Source organism: Schistocerca serialis, chromosome 3, assembly GCF_023864345.2.
Source record: "Schistocerca serialis cubense isolate TAMUIC-IGC-003099 chromosome 3, iqSchSeri2.2, whole genome shotgun sequence".
NCBI classification, from domain to species: domain Eukaryota; kingdom Metazoa; phylum Arthropoda; class Insecta; order Orthoptera; family Acrididae; genus Schistocerca; species Schistocerca serialis.
In genome coordinates this window covers 496130378-496151996 of record NC_064640.1, presented here as the reverse complement: position 1 = coordinate 496151996, position 21619 = coordinate 496130378, and the positions used below count along the sequence as shown (strand labels likewise).

Here is a 21619-nt window from a genome sequence, read left to right as displayed (position 1 = left end):
TCAGGAATATGTTGTGAGTATTTTGGCACAAGAAACCCCTAGTTTTCGGCGGCTTGTTGCAGAATATTTACATATCGTTTTATTTCTTAACGCTGTGTATCTATGTGTCTGTAATGCACTAACAATAGCTAGACATCAGTGAAAATGCCGACGGTGTGCACTGTATGTCTTGTTTGGGAATGAATTTGTGCCATGCACCTCTCTATTTGCTGTTGACAAGGGTAATGCCTATATTACTCATTGCCATCCAGACTGGATTCAGTACTACTTGGTTCTTGTCTCGGGTTTCTTTTTCCGACAGTGGTAGCTGTACGATAACTGTCATACACAGCAATATGGATAGGTTAACAGATGTGGAGTTGGGCGATGTGTACCTTGTGTATGGGTTCGCTGAATACAGTATAAGCCACACAACAACGCTACAACCAATCAGAGCACTTGTTGCATTATTCTGCGTTTTGTATTGAACGTTTTGATGATGTCATATTACATACCCTTCCACTGTTCTGAAGGTATTTTCACAGAAATAAGGGCAATCAGGTCAACAAACCGAATAAATCATAATTGCATTATTAATCTGTCTGTGGAGTTTGGGATAACTCTGCATAGTTGGAGCCAGAGGTAGAAACCAGTCAGCGGCACCAACTACACGAAGATCTACACTGAGATGACAAAAGTCATGGGATACCTCCTAATATCGTGTCGAAACCTTCTTTACCCACAGTAGTACAGCAACTCGACGTAGGTGGACTCCACAAGTTGTACGAAGTCCTCTGCAGAAATCCTGAGCCCTGGTGGCTCTATAGCTGTCCCTAATTGCGAAGATGTTACTGGTGTAGGATTTTGTATGGGAATTGACCCCTCGATTATGTCCCATAAATGTTTGATGAGATTCATGTTTGGCGATCTGGGTGGCCAAATCATTCGCTCGAACTGTCCAGAATGTTCTTCAAACCAATCCCGATCAACTATGGCCCGGTGACATGGTGCACTCTCAACCATAAAAATTCCATTGTTTGGGAACATGACGTCCATAAATGGCTGCAAATAGTCACCAAGTATCCGAACATAACCGTTTACAGTCAATGATCGGTTCAGTTGGACCGGACGACCCAGTCAATTCCATGTAAACACTACCCACACCGTTATGGAGCCTGCACCAGGTTGCACAGTGCCTTGTTAACAACCTGTGTCCATGGCTTCGTGGACGCTGCACCGCACTCAAACTCTATTACCTGCCCTTACCAACTGAAATCGTGACTCGTATTTCCAGGCTACGGTTTTCCAATCGTCTAGTATCCAACAAATATGTTGACGAGCCCAGGAGAGGTGCTGCTGGCGATGTGTGCTGATAGGAAAGGCACTCGCATCAGTAGCCTGCTGCCATAGCCCATTAACGTTAAATTTCGCAGACTGTCCTAACGGATACATTCATTGTATGTCCCACATTGATTTCTGCAGTTATTTCACGCAGTGTTGCTTATCTGTAAGCACAGAGAACTGTACGCAAACGGCACTGCTCTCGGTCGTTAAGTGAAGGCCGTTGGCCACTGCGTTGTCCCTGGTGAGAGGTAATGCCTGGAATTTGGTATTCTCGGCATTCTCTTGACACTGTGGATCGCAAAATATTGAATTCTCTGATGATTTCCGAAATGGGATATCCAACTCCTTGATGAAAGTCTTAATCCCCGTCGTGCGGCCATAATCAAGTCGGAAACCTTTTCACATAAATCACCTGAGTTCAAATGACAGCTCCGCCAATGCACTGCCCTTTTATACCTTGTGTACGCGATACTACCGCCATCTGTATGTGTGCTTATCACTATCCCGTCACTTTTGTGACCTCATTGTATAGGGGAAACAGAATTACGATGAAGCTGCAGATGCATTATGCCTTCCTGTTTTGGAGTCCGACCCTTCTATGTGTAGCTAATCTTCCTTCTCGAAGACTTGGTGAAAGACTGTGTGGTTAGTTAGGTTTAACTAGTTCTAAGTTCTAGGGGACTAATGACCTCAGCAGTTGAGTCCCATAGTGCTCAGAGCCAAAGACTGTGTCTGTTAAATACTGTGTGTTCGACAGCTCATGGACTTTCAACACTGCTTCCCCAGCCGGCCAATCTTCTCATTTACACGCTCTCACTAGAAACAAACGAGCAAAATAAAAAAAAAAAACTTGAATTAATATTTGCATTCTTCGTAGTTTTATTGGATAGGTGTTGGGTTTCCGGAATCGGAATTTCATTGTTTTGTAAGGATACGATTGTAGGATTCGCTACGAGATTATCATGTTCACCAAATTGAAGGCAAACTTGAAACAGCAAATTTGTGTGTGTGTGAGAGAGAGGGAGAGAGAGAGAGAGAGAGAGAGAGAGAGAGAGAGAGAGAGAGAGAGAGATTACGCTCACAACTCGTCTCATAAACAGAAATAAAATTTTTATTCTCCACGAGTGGCTGAGGCGAGATCATCACACTTCTAGGATCTCTGTTTGGTTTAAGCAATCTGTAACCATCGAAGTTCCTGTAGAGAAATAACCCCATTATTCATAAAATTATGAGAAAGTGAATTACGAGGGTCGAACCTGGAGGCTGTTAGCAAAGAGCTTGCGCTTTCATGTGACTTCTTCCTGTAGCCAGGATTTCATGCAACAGACTTCATAGGATGCAGAAACGGCATAGTGTTACAGAGCCAGCGACGGTGCATCTGGAACATGGTCACGTACTCGCCTGATGGTCGTTGCAGCACGCTCCCTTTGTGTTCGTCAGTACCCAGGGTCGGGAGTATATCGGCAGTTCAGCTCCTTGTAAACGTATTAACACTAACGTACTCTAACCCAACAGCCCATCTGTTGCTGGAATTGCAAAAAGATTAAAGACAATGAGGCAGAGCGAGAGGAGGACTGCGATTGAAACAGGCAAACTCTTCCTTCATAGGAACCATCTTTTCTTCTAAAATTTAAACTCTACCTTGTCTTTTACTTTCCGAAGGAGTTTGCTCTGATAACGATCTGCCGTATATTTTTGGGTAACAATGAGAGGGATGTGGAATACCTGTCCAAATTACTGGGCGGGGTATGTCAGTGTGTCAGTGAACAACGAGCTTCGTTCATATGAAAAATTATTTTACTACTTTGATTCTTTAACCTCCCTTGTTTTTATATAAGTTTTTAACAAAATCTTAGGGTTTAATAAGGAAGTTAGGTTGTCATTTACACTCTTTTAAGATCTACATACAGAAATGTAGGTGTTTGTGTATTGAGCAACTTTTTCTGTTTCATCTAAATTTTGGTTCTTTTAACTATACGCGCCTCAAGTGAAGACATCATGAGTGCAAACTACCAAGATTTGTGCCTCCTTAACTCAAAATCAACATAATCTTCAGTGTCATACGGTTTTCTCAGGCTTGGCTGTGGGTTACACATCATCTTTTACCAAAAGTTTTATCCCCCGCTGTGAAAGTCACTTTCAGAGACTATAAAGATAGATATTTAAATTCGTTGGGAAAAATAGGAATAACAACTAAGCCTCTTCCTCCTGTATTTTACGTAAGCATTGTGCTAATTGCCTTAAAATGTTTTGAAGTTATGAAGTTTAGATACGTATTTTTGCTGTCATGGCAATCAATCCCTGCTAAAACAGACGTACAGAGAGTGTTATGAAGTAAATTATTTCACTAACAGTAAGTCTTATTTGGTGAAGCTATTTTCGATGGCACTATAGGTGACAGTGATAGATATTGACCGGAATAAATGGAAAATAGGCGATGTCAAAGGAACACTCGTCTTTTAAATCTGAAAATCAATAGCTTCACACTTTAGAGAAATATTCTGTCACTTAATAATTGTATCACCATAGTGTCAGGTGTTTATGTACTGACATAGGCCTTGATGAGATTCATTTGTAGTCTGACTATGTAACACTGAGCAGTTGAAACGTTCAATATCTTACGAAATTGACTGGAATTTTCAATACAGAATGACACATAAGTCACTAGCTTTTTCAGTTTGAGTGCCGTATTGTAGAATTCAACAGTGTCTGGGAAAATTGTCGCGTCCTCGGTTTAGCCTACATTCCGTGAAATGAGAGAAAAATGCATTGCATTAGATGTCACAGAACTGTTTTAATGGCACACATCCCTCTAACCTACTTCTTACTCAAAAGTTTGAAAAATTTATAGCAACCTCATTCAGTGCACATAGTTAAAGCTAGGTTAAGGCGAAACTAACGTCTTGTCTATCCATGGGAATCCAAATTTCAGACAAGTAACAGGAACTAAGCGTAAATGAAATACAAAAAAGAGTAGCGTGAACAGACGACTTCTTTAGTATATATGCAATTTCGTTGGCATGCTATGAGACAAGGTTGTGACAGTGACGGACTGACCATGCAGACAAGGTACCATCAGCATGCCGAGGGCAAAACGGTCAACAAGACACTACAAACAGACACAAAGGCGGCCACCAAGTCCCGAAAGCTCCGTAGTCGTCGGGGATCGCACTCAACGGATTTATGCCTGACAGTTGCTTGGCAGCGAATCGGCGAGTCGCAAGGACGCGGTTCCTCCGTTTCCTTCGTCCAACGCAAAAACTTATGGGTAGAATAGTCTGGAACTACCCACGAAACGTCCACAGCTTTTACCTTTCTGTAGCAGGTCTACGTGTAAAACTGGTTTTATTCCCTTTGTAAATCCCCGGTAACACCTAGGACTTTTACTTGTCACTTATCACTTATTTTACCTCTGGCAATGTTTTTTAATGTGAAAATTGTCGAGTTACAGCACGTCTCGGTGTCCCCGTTGAAATATAGGTCCCCGTATAACTGGCAGGGTAATTCGGTTCATGTCCACGAAGACCATGCCTAGGAAACCACTGTGGAGTTCGAATTAACCTTCGGGTCGATGACAGCTTTAATTTTACAAAACTGCACTATCAGTTCCTGTTTGGAGAATCGAACGGTACCATAGTTCTAACGAATTCCGTATACTTTTTTGTCAACTAATCATCAAACATGCTTCATGCAGTTTCTTTTAGTTCTTTTAGACACAATCGTAGCATGTATTTATCGTGACCAGATTCAGCAACTCATCATGCATCTTCAGAACCCCAATTCCTACGCAGAATACTGCAAATTAAAAGTCCGCGACATTCGTTGTCAAATTCAAAAATATCCTTAATTTATAATAAACACTGATTTCTGGTGCTAGTTTCTAAGACACAATATTACCAATTTTATGTTTCCCTCTTTGCTGATACGAACTGTTTAATGGACACTCAGACAGAAGACGGAGAATAACCAGCCAGTGTAGGAAACAGATAATCTGCTTCTAAATCGTAAATGTCTAGTGATTGCGATATGCACTAAAATAAAATTGAATTTAGCGTAGTACTACACTCTAGGTAGTGTGTGAATTTCAGATTTTTCGATATGAAATGGATAAAATATGGCTTGAAAAGGATATAAAATATTTTGGATAGGAAACTGTGACAATACTTACGTTACAGATAAGCATGATGTAAACTGATGTCTGAGAGGAATATCTCTTCGCCTCTAGCGAAGCTTGTGCGACAAGCAGCAGGCAATAAATTTTTGATATCTTTCATGAAACACCATAGATTCTTCAAGAGATATATTTTTCAGAACTAAGCCCAACGAAAAATGTAGCGGGTGAAAAAAAGCTTCTCAGTCTAGTATTCAGCGTCTATAACGACGTTTAGCCTTTGTCACTATTATGCACTGAGCAAGACAGTACACAGAACTTGCAATCAGGGGGAATCCCCTACTATCGTATACATTTAGATTTTTAGTGAAACACACAGGAGATTGCCAGAAAAATTGTTCCAAGCGTCCACGATCTATTCCTGCAGTTATCGTTATCCAACTGAGCTATCACTCCGTGCTTACTAACCTAATTGTTGACGGCGCGCTTTACGGCAACTTTCCTATCGTAATTTTCGAATCGTTAAGCGGCAAGGACACATCTCTTTCTCTTTTCTTTCCATCCCTCCTGAGGAACAAGTGGCCTTAGGGTAACTTCTGCAGTGTGGCCTACATCTCATTGTACAAAACTGTTTCGGACAGTGAGAGTAATCAACCTTGGCAGATGGACAGAACGGGAAGCTGTAGGGAAAGGGGCAAGGACAGCTACAGCGGTTGCTGGTGAAGTGGTCGGCGCACCTCTGGCCTTGCGACCTCCGGGGCCTACAAGGAAGGATAGCTACAGCCACCACCCAAGGTGTTCCGGTGCGGTTTTCTTCCGGCTCTGCAGCTCACTTGCCTTCGCCATGTCAGAGAAAAGCCACAGCAGCTAATATGCAAGGTGTTTTTTTTCATGTATTTAATATATTATTGTTTGCACGGCAGCTATTTCCACATTCCATGAGGGGATGAAGTTCATTACAAATAAAATAATTCTGATGAGTTACTCATTTAAAGTCTGTAACTGATTAAGGAGACAAACAGAGATCAGATATTCTTTTGCTCAGGGAATTTACCATTTATAGTGTAAATTATATTGAGGACAAATCTGTGCGAGCTTACAGCATGTAAGTTACAAGCTGCATTCGTTTCCTATTAAACTGTCTGTATATTATATGCCCTATGCGGAAATGAGACTGAGACACAAACTAGAGAGGACCTGTGTGACAGACCATCCATTGTCAATTCAGCGTGCCGTATCTGCGCATTTACGTCATTCTAGAAAGATGCGTTTAGCGTAATACGCTTCTCGGCTTGCTGTTACACCATACCGCGAAACTCTCTGAATTTATTACACGCCTGAAATACGTTAGAGATTTGATTACGTTATACACATACAAACGCATCTCTCTTCACTTAACTCCTCGAAGACCGAATTTCATGTTTAGAACTTTTACAGATACGGTATACTCATTAAAGTGATCGAAAGCCTAGAGGACATTCCTACACTCTTCTTGTTCGGGGGGAGGGTGGGTGTTCATCGGTTTTCTGAGTGGTTTAATGCAGCCTTCAAGACTTTCTTTCCTGTGCCAGTCTCTTCATCTAAGAGTAGCTGTTCACCAAACCTCCTAAATTATTCGTTCTATGTGTTTTAGTCACTATCTTCCAGTACAGTACTACTCCGTCTAGTACCGTGGCAGTTATTCCCTGATGCATAACAGATGTCTCATCATTTTGTCCCTTGTTCTAGTCATTATTTTCCGCGTACTCTTGTCCTCACTGGTTCTGAGGACCACATCCTCATTTCTCACTTTATAAGGCTATATATTTTTCAATAGATATTTTACTAGCACTACAACTCAAAACTCTTCGCTTGTCTTCATTTTGGTTTCCCACAGTCTATGATCCACTTCCATATAACGCTGTGCTCCAAATGTACAGTCTCAGAAATTGGTCCCTCAAATTAAGGCCTATGCTGGACACTGGTAGACTTACATTGACAGAAAGAAATCACAACACCAAGATGGAGATGTACGACATAACAGCAAGTTGGTAGGCGTGTTTCTACATCTGAAAGGTGACGTCTGTTCAGTCGCGCAAGAGAGGCGCTATTAGCGCCACTATGAGCATGCAAATCAGGTTTGCTTTAAATACACGTTGTAACAGATGTGAGCGGTTGTTACCTTTGAGACTGGATGCGGTGAGTTGAAGTTGGTCAAGAATGTGTTTAAGGGGAGAAAGACGCCATTATAAACACCTCACTGGGTTTGAACGAGATCGTGTAAGGCGGCTACGAGAAGTTGGATGTTCCATTTGCGATACTGCAGAAAGACTTGGCAGGAATGTAGTCACTGTACATGATCGCTGGCAGCTCCGGTCACAAGAATGCACGGTCGCAAGAAGACCGGGCTCCGGATGGCCACGTGGCACTACCGAGAAGGAAGACCATCTTGTTCGGCGTATGGCCCTCGCGTATTTTACTGCATCTGCACCAGCAATGTGAGCAGCTGCTGTCATCACAGTGACATAACGAGTGACACAACGAACTGTCATAAATCGGTTAAAGGACAGCTCCGAGCCAGACGCCCTATAGCGTGCATTCCAGTGACCCCAAACCACGGCCATTTGCGACTTCAGTGGTGTCAAGCGAGAGTTCATTGGAGGGCAGCATGGAAGTCTGTTGTGTTTTCTGATGAAAGCTGGTTCTGCCTCGGTGCCAGTGATGGCCGTGTGTGTTGGAAGGAGGCCAGCTGAGGGCCTGCAAGCAACCTGTCCACATGCTAGACACACTGCACCTACATCTAGAGCTATGGTCTGGTATGCGATTTCGTATGACGGCAGGAGCACTCTCATGTTTATCTCACGCACCCTGACTGCAAATTTGTACGTCAACCTGGTGATTCGACCTGTTATGCTGCCAATCATAAACATGGTTCTAGATGGTGTTTTCCAACAAGATAACGCTCCTCGATATACCGCTGTTATAACTCTATATGCCGGCCACTTGGGCTGAGCGGTTCTAGGCGCTTCAGTCCGGAACCGCGCTGCTGCTGCTGTCGCAGGTTCGAATCCTGCCTCGGGCATGGATGTGTGTAATGTCCCTAGGTTAGTTAGGTTTAAGTAGTTCTAAGTCTAGGGGACTGATGACCTCAGATGTTAAGTCCCATAGTGCTTAGAGCCATTTGAAACATAACTCAATATGCTCGACTGAGTGCTGACATGTAGCCTTGGCCTGCTCGATCACTAGATCTGTCTCCAGTTGCGCACATATGGGACATCATCGGACGGCAGCTCCAGCGTCATCCACAAAAAGCACCGACCGTACCTGCATTGAACGACCGAGTGCAACGGGCGTGGAACTCCATCCCACAAATTGATATCCGGCACGCGTACAACATGTCCGTGGACGTTTGCATGCTTGCATTCAACATTTTAGCTGTTACACTGGTTATTAATGTACCAGCATTTCACATTTGCACTGCCATATCTCGTGCTTCCATTAAGCTGTCATTTTTAAATGTTAATCACTTAAATATGCTACCTAGACAAATGCGCTCCAGAAATTTCATTCCCCTACATTAATTATTTTTTGGCATTGCGATTTTTTCCGTCAGTGTGTTTTACTGTGGGATGCTCTCTTTGCTTTCGCCAGTGTACTTCTTATATCCTCCGTGATGCGTAATTTTGCTTGCAAGGTAGCAAAGTTTCTTCACTTTGTCTACTTCATGGTCCTCAATGTTAATCTTAAAACCATCGCTAATCTCATTTCTGCTACTCTTCATTAGTTTCATCTACCTATAACGGCTAACAGAACTGAAATAAATCGGACTACGCTGATCAGTGTAGTCCTCGATTATTCATAATAAGCGCTTTATACGTGGAACGTCAGTCCTTCATATCTTATCCCACTTCTTATAACGATGGTTTTTGAAAGCAGCTGTCAAGATTTTTCTAAAGTACTGTAGCGAAACCATTGTATAGATGTTAAACTCAGAACACTCGTCGATAGGCGACGGTGTGTTCTCCTTCTTTGTGTCGGGCAAGGAGCTCGTGATACAATGCGGGTGGTCTGTGAACCCTGGAAGCGTAGGCTGGGTGTGTCCTTGGCCCCATACTATGCGAGGTGCGAGAGAGCGGTCGTCGCCGCCCACTGCTAAACAATCTGGCCATCACCTCCGCAGGGAAACATGATGCCACGATTCGCTCACCACGTCGGTCGGTTCCAGCCGCAAAGGGGTGGTTCACCGGCACCATCTCTCTAGACGTGTTCGGTAAGTGAGGTGTTGCTTCCCAAAACCGGTCTGCAACCTTTACTTTCCCTTCTGACGGATGCCCCCGTAACTCTCGGTTTCTGCTCGGCGACCTCAGAGGCTGCGACGCGTTGTCGTAATCCTGGACCGCAGCCCTGAGCTCCAGCGCGTTGCCAACCTTGGCTGCTATTATGCCGCTTTCTCATAGAACATTCGATGTTGAAATCCTGATGGTGGGCTTATTCAGTTTGTACTTGGCATAAACATCTATAAAACACTGAACGTAAATATTCCGGCAATAGCACGTCAATAATCGGCGACGTAATATTGAGTCTACGTTCTTACCTACGAATTACTTTAAAGTGAGTGACAGTGTGTACTTCTTCCTGTTCCACGTGCCGGTACCGGTATGAACATTTCTTCCTGTGCCTATCGTGGATATAGCGTAGGAACAAGATTGCATATATGTCTGTGAACTGTTGTTATCCAAATATTATTTTTAGGATCTCTACAGGTGCAATATGTAGTGGTTGAAGAGTACTGACAGATTCTGTCCTGAAACCTGGTCCTTGCAACATTTCACGAGATAAGAGACGTCTTCCTTCAAGTGGCCGACACGATTTCTGTCGCAGTATCCCGGGAGGCAAATAAACCAGTGACCATTCGCGTTCTCCTCCTTTATATAAAGTCTGAATCAGTGGTAATCCAGTCTGCTATGGATACTACACACTTGAGCTTTTGTAAGAGCCAAATCAAAATCGGTTTCTTTTTTGCCTCCGAGGTGCTAAACATTGAGTTAATATCAAGTTTTTAATATTCTTTGCAATAAACGCAACCCCTAGAGGAAATTATTCTCACTTAACCTCAGCGCAAACATTTTTTGTAATCGCCTGTGTTTCAAAATACATATTTGCCACACTTAGTACGTTTACGTTTCGCGTGAAATAGAGTTCTCCGCAGGTCATTCGACGCTCCAATAAGTCGAGAATAATTGTGTATCAAATTTTTAAGAAATAAATTTAAAAAATAGGAGTGAAGACGTAAATCAACACTCTGGTTGAGTGCTGGCACAAAGAACGCAAGGATGATTAATTTAATTCCATCAACTAGAACGCAATGCTTAAAAGTTCCTGCGTTGAATATACAGGTAAACTGCCATATTGTTAGGTTTTACTCTAGCGAAGGAGAGTACTGTTTTCGATTTGCACGACTATTGCTTGTGTAATTAATCATGTAATTTTGGTAGTAGGTGACAATCATAAGCAGAAGAAAAGCTGCACATTTTTCATGGGATAACAAGAAGAATATTGCCACTTTTCTCGTCCGAGGTAATGGAAAATACATTTGACTACTTTAGCACAGTTAGGTGTTACCCAGTGTCATGCACTAATGCCAATCCTAACGTGTATTATCTGTATCAAGGAGTATTCAGCTTATGTTACCGTAATGTCTGATGTAGTTTCTGTTTTAGTTAATATTTTCTGAAATTGTGAACAGATGAATATCGTATAACTTTGTGGAAAACTGTGGATCGTAGCACTAATGTTCAGCGGCTTATCTTCTTGTAAGTCAGCACTAATTGTTCTGCCAACAATAGCGATAGTGAGCAACAGTACTAGTCGATATCGGACAAAAGTATGGAGGTAAGCACTTGCACTGGCACAAGATGTAAAAATTCAGAAGTCGCTCATTTTGTTAATCGGAAATAACAGAAAACCTAAAATAACATGAGTGGCCCAAGATTCAGTCAAGAACTCGACCTTTTACAACAGATGTTCTGACCTGGTTACCATTTCTCACTACTGTTGTTCCCAGTCAGGAATGGATAACAGGAATCTGTATTTTCTAAACAATGGCTTAGTAAATATTTCCGTTTATATATTAAAATATTGGATAGGGACTGAGACAAGACCATCCACACAGAGCAGTATTCTGTTGACTGTTGGTCAAATTGTGTTGATCACAATGTGTCATTGCACGACGTCCCTCAGAAATGCGCAAGTCAGTCGACTGCAGACAGGGCAAGGGTGATCACGTCTAATTTATGTGATAAGGTACGCTGTGGTTTTGCAGCTGGAATCGACGCGGAGCTAAAAGCCTTGGGATTTGCCTGTGCGGTTAAGTGAAAGACAGATTCATTCCTTTATTTATCCCATAATGTCATAGAGAAAGGAAAAAGTAAAAGAAAAATATTAAAGAAAATAATCATCGTTTGGTAATCTTGCTGCTAATGCCTCACTGTGTATGATCGTTTTCTCATTCAGTGAGGACATTGTCATGAATGTTCTACATATAGCGCAACTCTGTTGTCTCCTGGACTACTGACTTTGCTTTCGTATTTTTTATGTTTTTCGAACGATAAGGAAGTGTCTGAAGTCCTGCATAAAGAGTAATGTTAAAAGAGACGTAACACCAGTCGATATTTGACAAAGAGCAGAGAAGAAACTAGATGTGTCGCATTGAAGAACCATTCACTCAAAATGAATTAATGTAATCAAGAAAAATAAAAATAAATATAAATTATCCTAAAAGTTAACTTAGCCAGATGGAGGTCAGAATCACCTTTCTTTAGATTAGAGTTAGATTGTCTCTGAGTGAATATTCTCGATTATGAGGAAGTACACAGCATCAATGTTCTGGTTTAAGAGATGTAGTCCCGAATATTGAGATCTGCCAGCTGAAACCGTTCGATGCTAGCCGAGAGACCACTGTAGTGAGAAAATCACTCATATATGTGTAACGAAGGATTCTTGAGAATGCAACCGAACGTGGCGAGGCTACGTTCATGAGGACCGATATTCAACCACTCGTACGTCCTTTTTATTTGGACGTTTTCCATTTTTACCAATGACTTCAGGCACATGTCAGACTGGATCCTCCAATGAAGCTACAATAATTGTGTTGCAGTTCTCCGACCACGTGAGTCTAGGGTCCATCTTCAATGATTACGACATGGGTTGCAAATTAAGAACGTCCTTATCTTCTCCCTTGGTCTGCTGAGCTATTTTTCTGCCTCTAATGATGTGGTTGTCAAAGGTGCGACGAAGTCTTACAAAAACGCATATTAACGTTCCATAAATATTTCTACCCATTTTTACTGATGAAAAAAAACGTCGTTATACATAAAAGCGTATCTCTTACATGATTTTTCACGTAAAAAGTCTAGCAATCGTATTGCATTCCCACTATAATTTAACATATTCATCACGATCCTCATATTGCCCAATTTGAGCGTTCTATATTTCCTCTTACCATTAAAAATGGTTCAAATGGCTCTGAGCACTATGGAACTTAACTGCTGGGGTCATCAGTCCCCTAGAACGTAGAACTACTTAAACCCAACTAACCTAAGGACATCACACACATCCATACCCGAGGCAGGATTCGAACCTGCGACCGTAGCCTCTTACCACTAAGGCTGGCGCAGGTTCTATCCAGTTGTCCACTTTAGTTACTTTGACTCTGCAGTGACGTATATTTAGTTGCTTCTTTTCAATGGATCCCTTACTCGTTCATGTGGACGTTCTCTTTAATAACATGCAATGCAGACGTAAATACTATTAAATAATTGCTATTTTTGTCGCAACCACCGTCTATGACAGTCTCTTACACAGAAATAGCATTTAGGAGCAACCTACGCATCTGTCGCCGCATTTCATAAGAGCTCTTGTGATGATACCATGTAATTTTAAAAAGGTAATTTGGAAAAATATAGAACTAATTTACTGCACAAACTATGTGGGCCTGTTTATCGGGACAATTCTGGAGTAAATAAATTGCGAGAATATTATTTTCTATATCCAAATGGTCCAAATAGCTCTGAGCACTATGGGACTCAACTTCTGAGGTCATTAGTCCCCTAGAACTTAGAACTAGTTAAACCTAACTAGCCTAAGGACATCACACACATCCATGCCAGAGGCAGGATTCGAACCTGCGACCGTAGTGGTCTCGCGGTTCCAGACTGCAGCGCCTAGAACCGCACAGCCACTACGGCCGGCTTTTTATATCCTTTTAATTTCATTTATCTACACTTACTGCCAGGTTGTATTTTATTCTCTCTTCATGCCAGCTTATCACAGTTTGGAAAATCAGATACATAGATCTATGTCTTTCATAATTCGAGATTAGACAGTTGTTTCACTTACCACCAAGAACGTATATTCGGAGTTGTAACCCTGCAGTGCAGTTGTTTCAGAGAGCTTCAATAGCTACGAATTCTGTCGACAATGAATGTGCATATTCCAGAACTAGGCGCAGAGTTTCTCCGACTGCGTCCTGAGTCGGTGAAACACTACGTTTCGTGCTGGGAACATATGTTACGAAACGGGAAGCTCCGTTCTATGGCTATTCTAGAAGCGGTATGGCCAGCCGTTAGATTCTTGATCGCAGTTAACAGTTCTCTGATTAGTGCGCTACCCCGCTACACACGTTTTTAGTTCAATACTTCAGTTATGCACCCATGAGACCACACAGAGCTATAGATTTATAAGGATTGATTCCGTGCATAGGAAGCGCACAAATTCATTTGAATCGATGTTGAAGGAGTTTTGCTGTTCGAGAAAGGTCAATTTATGTAACAGGGGATATGATACTGTGAGTATATGTTTTCCATGATTTCACTAAATCAATTAAGGACAAGAATGAGCTCTTAAAAGGCAATTCCTTTCGCCCTATTTGTTCCTTCTGGGTTGGTGTTCCACCGTTAATGATTGAGATACTGACGCGACGTTAAATTATTATCTTCCTTTTTTGACATTGAAATACAGTTTCTTCATATCTGCACTAGGAAATGTTTATTTATCGCATTGGTGAATAATACCTTTCGCGTTTCCAATACGTCGCATAAAGTCCAAGTATATATGGATAGAACCTTTGAAACAGCTGGAACATAAATATTTCACAAGGTAATAACGTGTACATATTTACGATGTTCAGAAAGTTGTTACTCAACGGTTTTGGAACCGAGAAAGTTATGTATGAAGCTATTCATACTAAAATTATTAGCTGTACAAAGTATATTCCGTCAACTACACATTTGGAAGATCTAATGTTACATGTGGTACTTTAAGTAAGGTGTTGTTTAGTGCGGCGCGGGATTAGCCGCGCGCTCTAAGGCGCTGCAGTCATGGACTGTGCGGCTGGTCCCGGCGGAGGTTCGAGTCCTCCCTCGGGCATGGGTGTGTGTGTTTGTCCTTAGGATAATTTGGATTAAGTAGTGTGTAAGCTTAGGGACTGATGACCTTAGCAGTTAAGTCCCATAAGATTTCACACACATTTGAACATTTTTTTGTTGTTGTTTACTTATGTTACTCAGGGGCCTGTGACGAGTAGTACATCGGGAAGACGAGGTTCTGCTTAATCATTATTCAGCAAAGATAATTATTTCGGTGTTCGAACGCTTAAATGAACAGAAGACTTACAAATCCGATGGTAATTCAATATCTAGTGACGTAGTCAGTAGCTCGTTTGGCACAGATGCAGACATCTTAACAATTCTATGTTGATATAGGTTACATGTATGTGCTGGGAACGACCTGCTGAATTGATCAAAAGAAATATCCATTGAAGCCAAGATCGCTGGATCGCTGAACGAGGCGCAGTAGCTTGGAGCGTATTTCATAATACGTAAACTTCGTTCCAGACTAATGCTAATCGAGGGGGGCGGAGGGGAGGGGGTGGCATTGAATAAAGTCTTTGGATCCTATTGAGAGCTCTCTAGCTCGCGTAACTATCTGAGTAACTTTTTTTTTCCTGCTATAAATCAGGCTAGCTAAATTCAGAAGTGTGCTTCTGTTTTCGTAACCCGAAAAAAATTTCAGAACCCTTTAAGTCTCGCTAGAAACACTTTGAAACGTAGAGGAAGCTTTTCGGCATTACACGCATGAGCTATATAGAATTGATAAAAATAAATTTCTTTTGAAGCCAAGATCGCTGACTAATACTTTCATTTCGCGATGATCGGTTTCGACAGAAGCTTGCCGTCATCATCTGATCTTCGGAAATTTAAAGCCCGTACATATCATTCACACAGCGGGAATCACATTAGTGGAATGTCTTCCCGCTATGTGACTGATATGTAAGCACTTTACATTTCCGAAGATCAGATGATGACAGCAAGCTTCTGTCGAAACCGATCATCGCGAAATGAAAGTATTAGTCAGCGATCTTGGCTTCAAAAGACATTTATTTTTATCAGTTCTATATAGCTCATGCGTGTAAAGCCGAAAAGCTTCCTCTACGTTTCAAAGTGTTTCTAGCGAGACTTAAAGGGTTCTGAAATTTTTTCGGGTTACGAAAACAGAAGCACACTTCTGAATTTAGCTAGCCTGATTTATAGCAGGAAAAAAAAGTTACTCAGATAGCTACGCGAGCTAGAGAGCCCTCAATAGGATCCAAAGACTTTATTCAATGCCACCCCCTCCCCTCCGCCCCCCTCGATTAGCATTAGTCTGGAACGAAGTTTACGTATTATGAAATACGCTCCAAGCTACTGCGCCTCGTTCATTTCAGTACTGTGACATATTTGTGTGCTCGCTATGATAAGACAAAATTTGCGTAAAAAACAGGAAAAGAAATATGGCCCAAGAGTTGGTGACCAGGGGAACTCTGAGGTCAAGCCGCTCGCCCAAGGCTAGTGTCCTTCGCGGGTGCGGCAAACATGTGCTTGGAACGGACCGTGACCAATGTAAACATTTCAGCCGCAGGTGCTTCAGCCTCTCTCAAGCTGATGAACTAATGATTTTTACTGAGTGGAAACTTGGGCGAGTGAAGGAAAATTCCGTTCAAGTTTCCTTTGTGTTCCTGGTTGAAAGTCATACTACAGAAATAGGCGATCGAGGCTTATTACGCTAGATTTAAGGGACTTACACAGAGCTTTTAATTGCATAAATTTCCAGGAAACATTCATATTAATTGCGATTAATAGTTGTTCATGAGGTGTTTGAGCTCTCTTTACGTACAGTAATATAATGTGAACTTTCCATGATGGTAAACAGTAGCTGACATGCCATTAGAATATGGTGAAAATGTATTTCCGCAAGACTGTTTATAGCATGCTATTAAATTTCTTAAGTCTGAGAGGAAACTTCTTATCATTGCAGCTCCCTTTCTTTCTGCTGCGATTATGGACCATTTTCACATTTACGGCGTAGTTTATACGCGGACGAAGTTACGCAGCCATTCTTTATGTCAAAGAACATTAGCAATTATACTCAGTGTTTCCTGGACTGCCTGTGAAGAGAAGCCAGCAAACCACAAACGATGAGCTTCCAGCATTGATAATACACTTCCAAAGCTAGGGTTGTGTGATTGTCTTACCTGTTGTGACGTAGGAACAAACTGGCCAATGGAGTAGTACATTTCCGAAACTTCACATTACGTATCTTCTTAACGTAGATCGTTGTGATAACAAATGAACGTGAGAGAAGTGAATATTTCAGAAAAATGAGGAGCATGTGGCGCAGCAAGAAGGGGCAGAATGTAAGTGTCGCCGAAACCGTACAAGGTAATCCCAGTTGCCCGGACAGCTGTAACACGTGCAGAACAAGGCTTCTCAGTTACGGCGGGAAGCATTAATGACCCTATCCTCTGCTCTCATGCCGAACTTCTCTTGTTTCGAAACACGTTCCAGGCTCACGTATGAAATGGAAATTTTAAGAGGTCACACGCCTCGAAACATGAAGAGTAAAGCAAAAGCGGACACATGCTGGTATGTATTGGTGGCTAGAAGAGAGACATACACAAACACACGCTCACAGAGGCTGGTACCTATTCCGTTAGGCTCCGTTAGCGATGTTCTCCCTGTGGGCAGCACGGAACTGCTCCGGGTAGATTGACCTTCGGGCACTCATTGTAATCGTCTCTCGTGGAATACCTGATGTAAATCTAAATCAACACAGAGATGCTGGTGCCGAGATATGTTACATTCCAGGCAAAATTGCTGGGTAGCTATTTAAAAAAATTGCTTCTAAGCACGCTGTGTTTTAAAGTTCATATTTTGTGTGGATACTGTTGTTTCCTATCAATATTGTTACTTACTGTAATATTTGTGAGTATTCCTCAGAAAAAGCCCTGTCCGATACACTTCAATTTGCAGTCCATGAAGCCTTCCGGCGGTATATGTTTTTATTTATAACGAATACCACAAGGTTAGGTTTAGCTAATATGCATACCAGAATGTCTTAGAGAACAAAATCACGGACATCTGAACATGGAGATTCAGTAAAGACGCTTAGATAGTTGCATGGCACTTATATAAAGCAATAGGAAATGCCAATAAAGAAAACTAAACAATATTTATGAGATGCATTTATTTGATGTAGCGCATAGCTTTCTTTTGTTCAGTTCTTTACTTTGTACTAGGAAAGCATTGAGAAAGATATATTGGGTCGCATAAAATTACCAGACTATCTTCTGACTGCAGCTCTAAGCTCTAGTGCACTTTTTATTGGCGTTTTTAGACATGGCACAGGTATCACGCAATACTTTGTTTCCACTGCTGGGATTACTAGTCTTACAAAATATCGACAGAGTACCTGTAGAGTCTCTTCAATTATATTTAATGAAGTAAGGAAAAGCACTGATTTGACAGATATAGCTTAAAAAACTGTACCATCGAACTAGGTATTTGTTAAAGTGCTGACAAAGAACGAAATAAAATTAATAACTTCCACAAACCAATGTCTGTTGGGACCCTTCCCCCTTGTTCAATGGCCGGCCGAAGTGGCCGTGCGGTTAAAGGCGCTGCAGTCTGGAACCGCAAGACCGCAACGGTCGCAGGTTCGAATCCTGCCTCGGGCATGGATGTTTGTGATGTCCTTAGGTTAGTTAGGTTTAACTAGTTCTAAGTTCTCGGGGACTAATGACCTCAGCAGTTGAGTCCCATAGTGCTCAGAGCCATTTGAACCATTTGAACCCTTGTTCAATGGTGCCTTCATGAAGAATAAAGCGATTCATCATCTTTGTAATTTCTTTTTACACTAAACAGTTAATTCCGTTCCTCTCCGACAAATAATAATAGCAAGTGAAACAAAGGAAGCTGTCCCTGCGTGGATAAGAGTTCTTTTTTTAAATTTTTTAAGGCAAATGTATACAAGGCAACGAGAAATTACCAGTCTTCTGGCTCGAATCGCAAACACTAGCGTTGTATCAAGTACGGAAAAGTACGATTCCATTAAGATTTTTCGAGTAATATTTTCCGTTTCCACAGTTAGCATTGTTAACTTGACAGAATACCTGTATATTGTTTGTAGAGTCTTTACAGCTAGAATGGATGAGGCATTGTAAAGTGTAGATCCATAGGCTTAACCACTGGGAGTTACCTAAATCACAACCACAAGATAAAGAAATTGATTAACTGGAGACCCGTACTGACACTTGGGACATTGTCACTGTATTCAGTGTGTCATCATCGCCTACAATTCACCACATGATCTTCGTAACTCTGATGTTGTAATGAACACTTTTAAATCCATTTCCATACAGAAAACTAAAACACGTCATTGCGAGAGAGGACCGGAAGCGCGCCTTACCTGCGTGCCTGGTGAGTGCTTGGTGGCTGGCGGCAGACGGCGGGCGGACTGAGCGGCGCGCAGCCAGCGCTCGCTATATAGGCGCCCCTGCCGGCTGCCGGCTGGCGGGGAGTGACTCGCTGACGTAAATCCGCTGCACCAACCAGCTGGAAATGCCCATGCCGGCCGCACACTCCGCCTTCCGACCGTTCTGGAAAAAAAGATGCGCTCCTCTGTTAGTCTTAACTTGTGGTACATACTGGCACCGAGTACCGAACACTAAAATTCCATCTCTTTATCAAGAGAACTCTTGTTCCTTCCCTACTTCATACATGTCTCCTTATTGTTACGTTCCTACTGCTGTAGGACCAAGAGAAGACCCACAAAGGGCAGCGTTTTCCTTTTCTTCTACCAAAACCTCTTCATCCTTTGTTCTTCTTCTCTTCCGCTCTTCTTCTGGCATCTTCAGTACTCTCTTCTCTTATTCGCTCCACTGATGACTCTCTACCCTTTTTATATACCCTTTTCTGTTGGCGATCCCTGTCAGATTGATCAGTTTGTACTTGCTTCTCCAACCATCCTTTCCTTCCATACAGATCTCCAATTCCAACCAATCCTTCATGCCGGCCGAAGTGGCCGTGCGGTTCTAGGCGCTGCAGTCTGGAGCCGAGCGACCGCTACGGTCGCAGGTTCGAATCCTGCCTCGGGCATAGATGTGTGTGCTGTCCTTAGGTTAGTTAGGTTTAAGTAGTTCTAAGTGAGTGATGACCTTAGAAGTTAAGTCGCATAGTGCTCAGGCAAATAAATAAAAAAAAAAATCCTTCATGAGTTCAACAACTAACTTGGTTCCTGTCTTTCCTCTTGTACTGCCCATTGTTCCCGATGCCCTTTTGATCATTCTATACCTAGTGATCTGGATTACCTACCTCGAAAATCTTGCACTTTTCAGTCTGATTTCCCCAGATACTGATCTGATGCTCCTGATCAGTTAAAATGCTTCAAATGGCTCTGAGCACTATGGTACTTAACTTCTGAGGTCATCAGTCCCCTAGAACTCAGAACTACTTAAACCTAACTAATCTAAGGACATCACACACATACATGCCCGAGGCTGGATTCGAACGTGCTGGATTCGTAGCGGTCGTGCGGTTCCAGCCTGTAGCGCCTAGAACCGCTCGGTCACCACGGCCGGCCCTGATCAGTTCTTCCCTGGATCTTCATATCCATGTCATCACCTTTTTTTGGACACAAAAGAATTAAAGCCATTAGCTGCCAGTGGGTACTGATTTATATCGATGGGGCAAGCTGAAAATTTGTGCTGACTCGGATTCAAACCCCGGTCTCCTGCTTACTAGGCAGACGCGCTGACCACTACGCCACCTGGACACAGTGGTCAGAGCAACTGCGCGGACTACGCTAGCACTCCTCCCGTCAGACCCAAATTCTCTTTCGGTCATGTCCGAAGGAATAGATGCTACGTATATACACTCCTGGAAATTGAAATAAGAACACCGTGAATTCATTGTCCCAGGAAGGGGAAACTTTATTGACACATTCCTGGGGTCAGATACATCACATGATCACACTGACAGAACCACAGGCACATAGACACAGGCAACAGAGCATGCACAATGTCGGCACTAGTACAGTGTATATGCACCTTTCGCAGCAATGCAGGCTGCTATTCTCCCATGGAGACGATCGTAGAGATGCTGGATGTAGTCCTGTGGAACGGCTTGCTATGCCATTTCCACCTGGCGCCTCAGTTGGACCAGCGTTCGTGCTGGACGTGCAGACCGCGTGAGATGACGCTTCATCCAGTCCCAAACATGCTCAATGGGGGACAGATCCGGAGATCTTGCTGGCCAGGGTAGTTGACTTACACCTTCTAGAGCACGTTGGGTGGCACGGGATACATGCGGACGTGCATTGTCCTGTTGGAACAGCAAGTTCCCTTGCCGGTCTAGGAATGGTAGAACGATGGGTTCGATGACGGTTTGGATGTACCGTGCACTATTCAGCGTCCCCTCGACGATCACCAGTGGTGTGCGGCCAGTGTAGGAGATCGCTCCCCACACCATGATGCCGGGTGTTGGCCCTGTGTGCCTCGGTCGTATGCAGTCCTGATTGTGGCGCTCACCTGCACGGCGCCAAACACGCATTCGACCATCATTGGCACCAAGGCAGAAGCGACTCTCATCGCTGAAGACGACACGTCTCCATTCGTCCCTTCATTCACGCCTGTCGCGACACCACTGGAGGCGGGCTGCACGATGTTGGGGCGTGAGCGGAAGACGGCCTAACGGTGTGCGGGACCGTAGCCCAGCTTCATGGAGACGGTTGCGAATGGTCCTCGCCGATACCCCAGAAGCAACAGTGTCCCTAATTTGCTGGGAAGTGGCGGTGCGGTCCCCTACGGCACTGCGTAGGATCCTACGGTCTTGG

At 42.9% G+C, this 21619-nt stretch overlaps 1 protein-coding gene across 1 annotated transcript in view; it reads right to left on the bottom strand.

Annotated features, from left to right (window-relative positions):
• The window catches only part of LOC126470384 (elongation of very long chain fatty acids protein AAEL008004-like), a 79427-nt gene extending 60167 nt beyond the window's left edge, over positions 1-19260 (bottom strand). Inside the window, exon 1 of the mRNA XM_050098214.1 lies at positions 19196-19260. The gene's annotated coding sequence lies outside the window, so the exon portion shown is untranslated. The remainder of the gene's footprint in view (positions 1-19195) is intronic.
• Positions 19261-21619: the final 2359 nt, after the last annotated feature.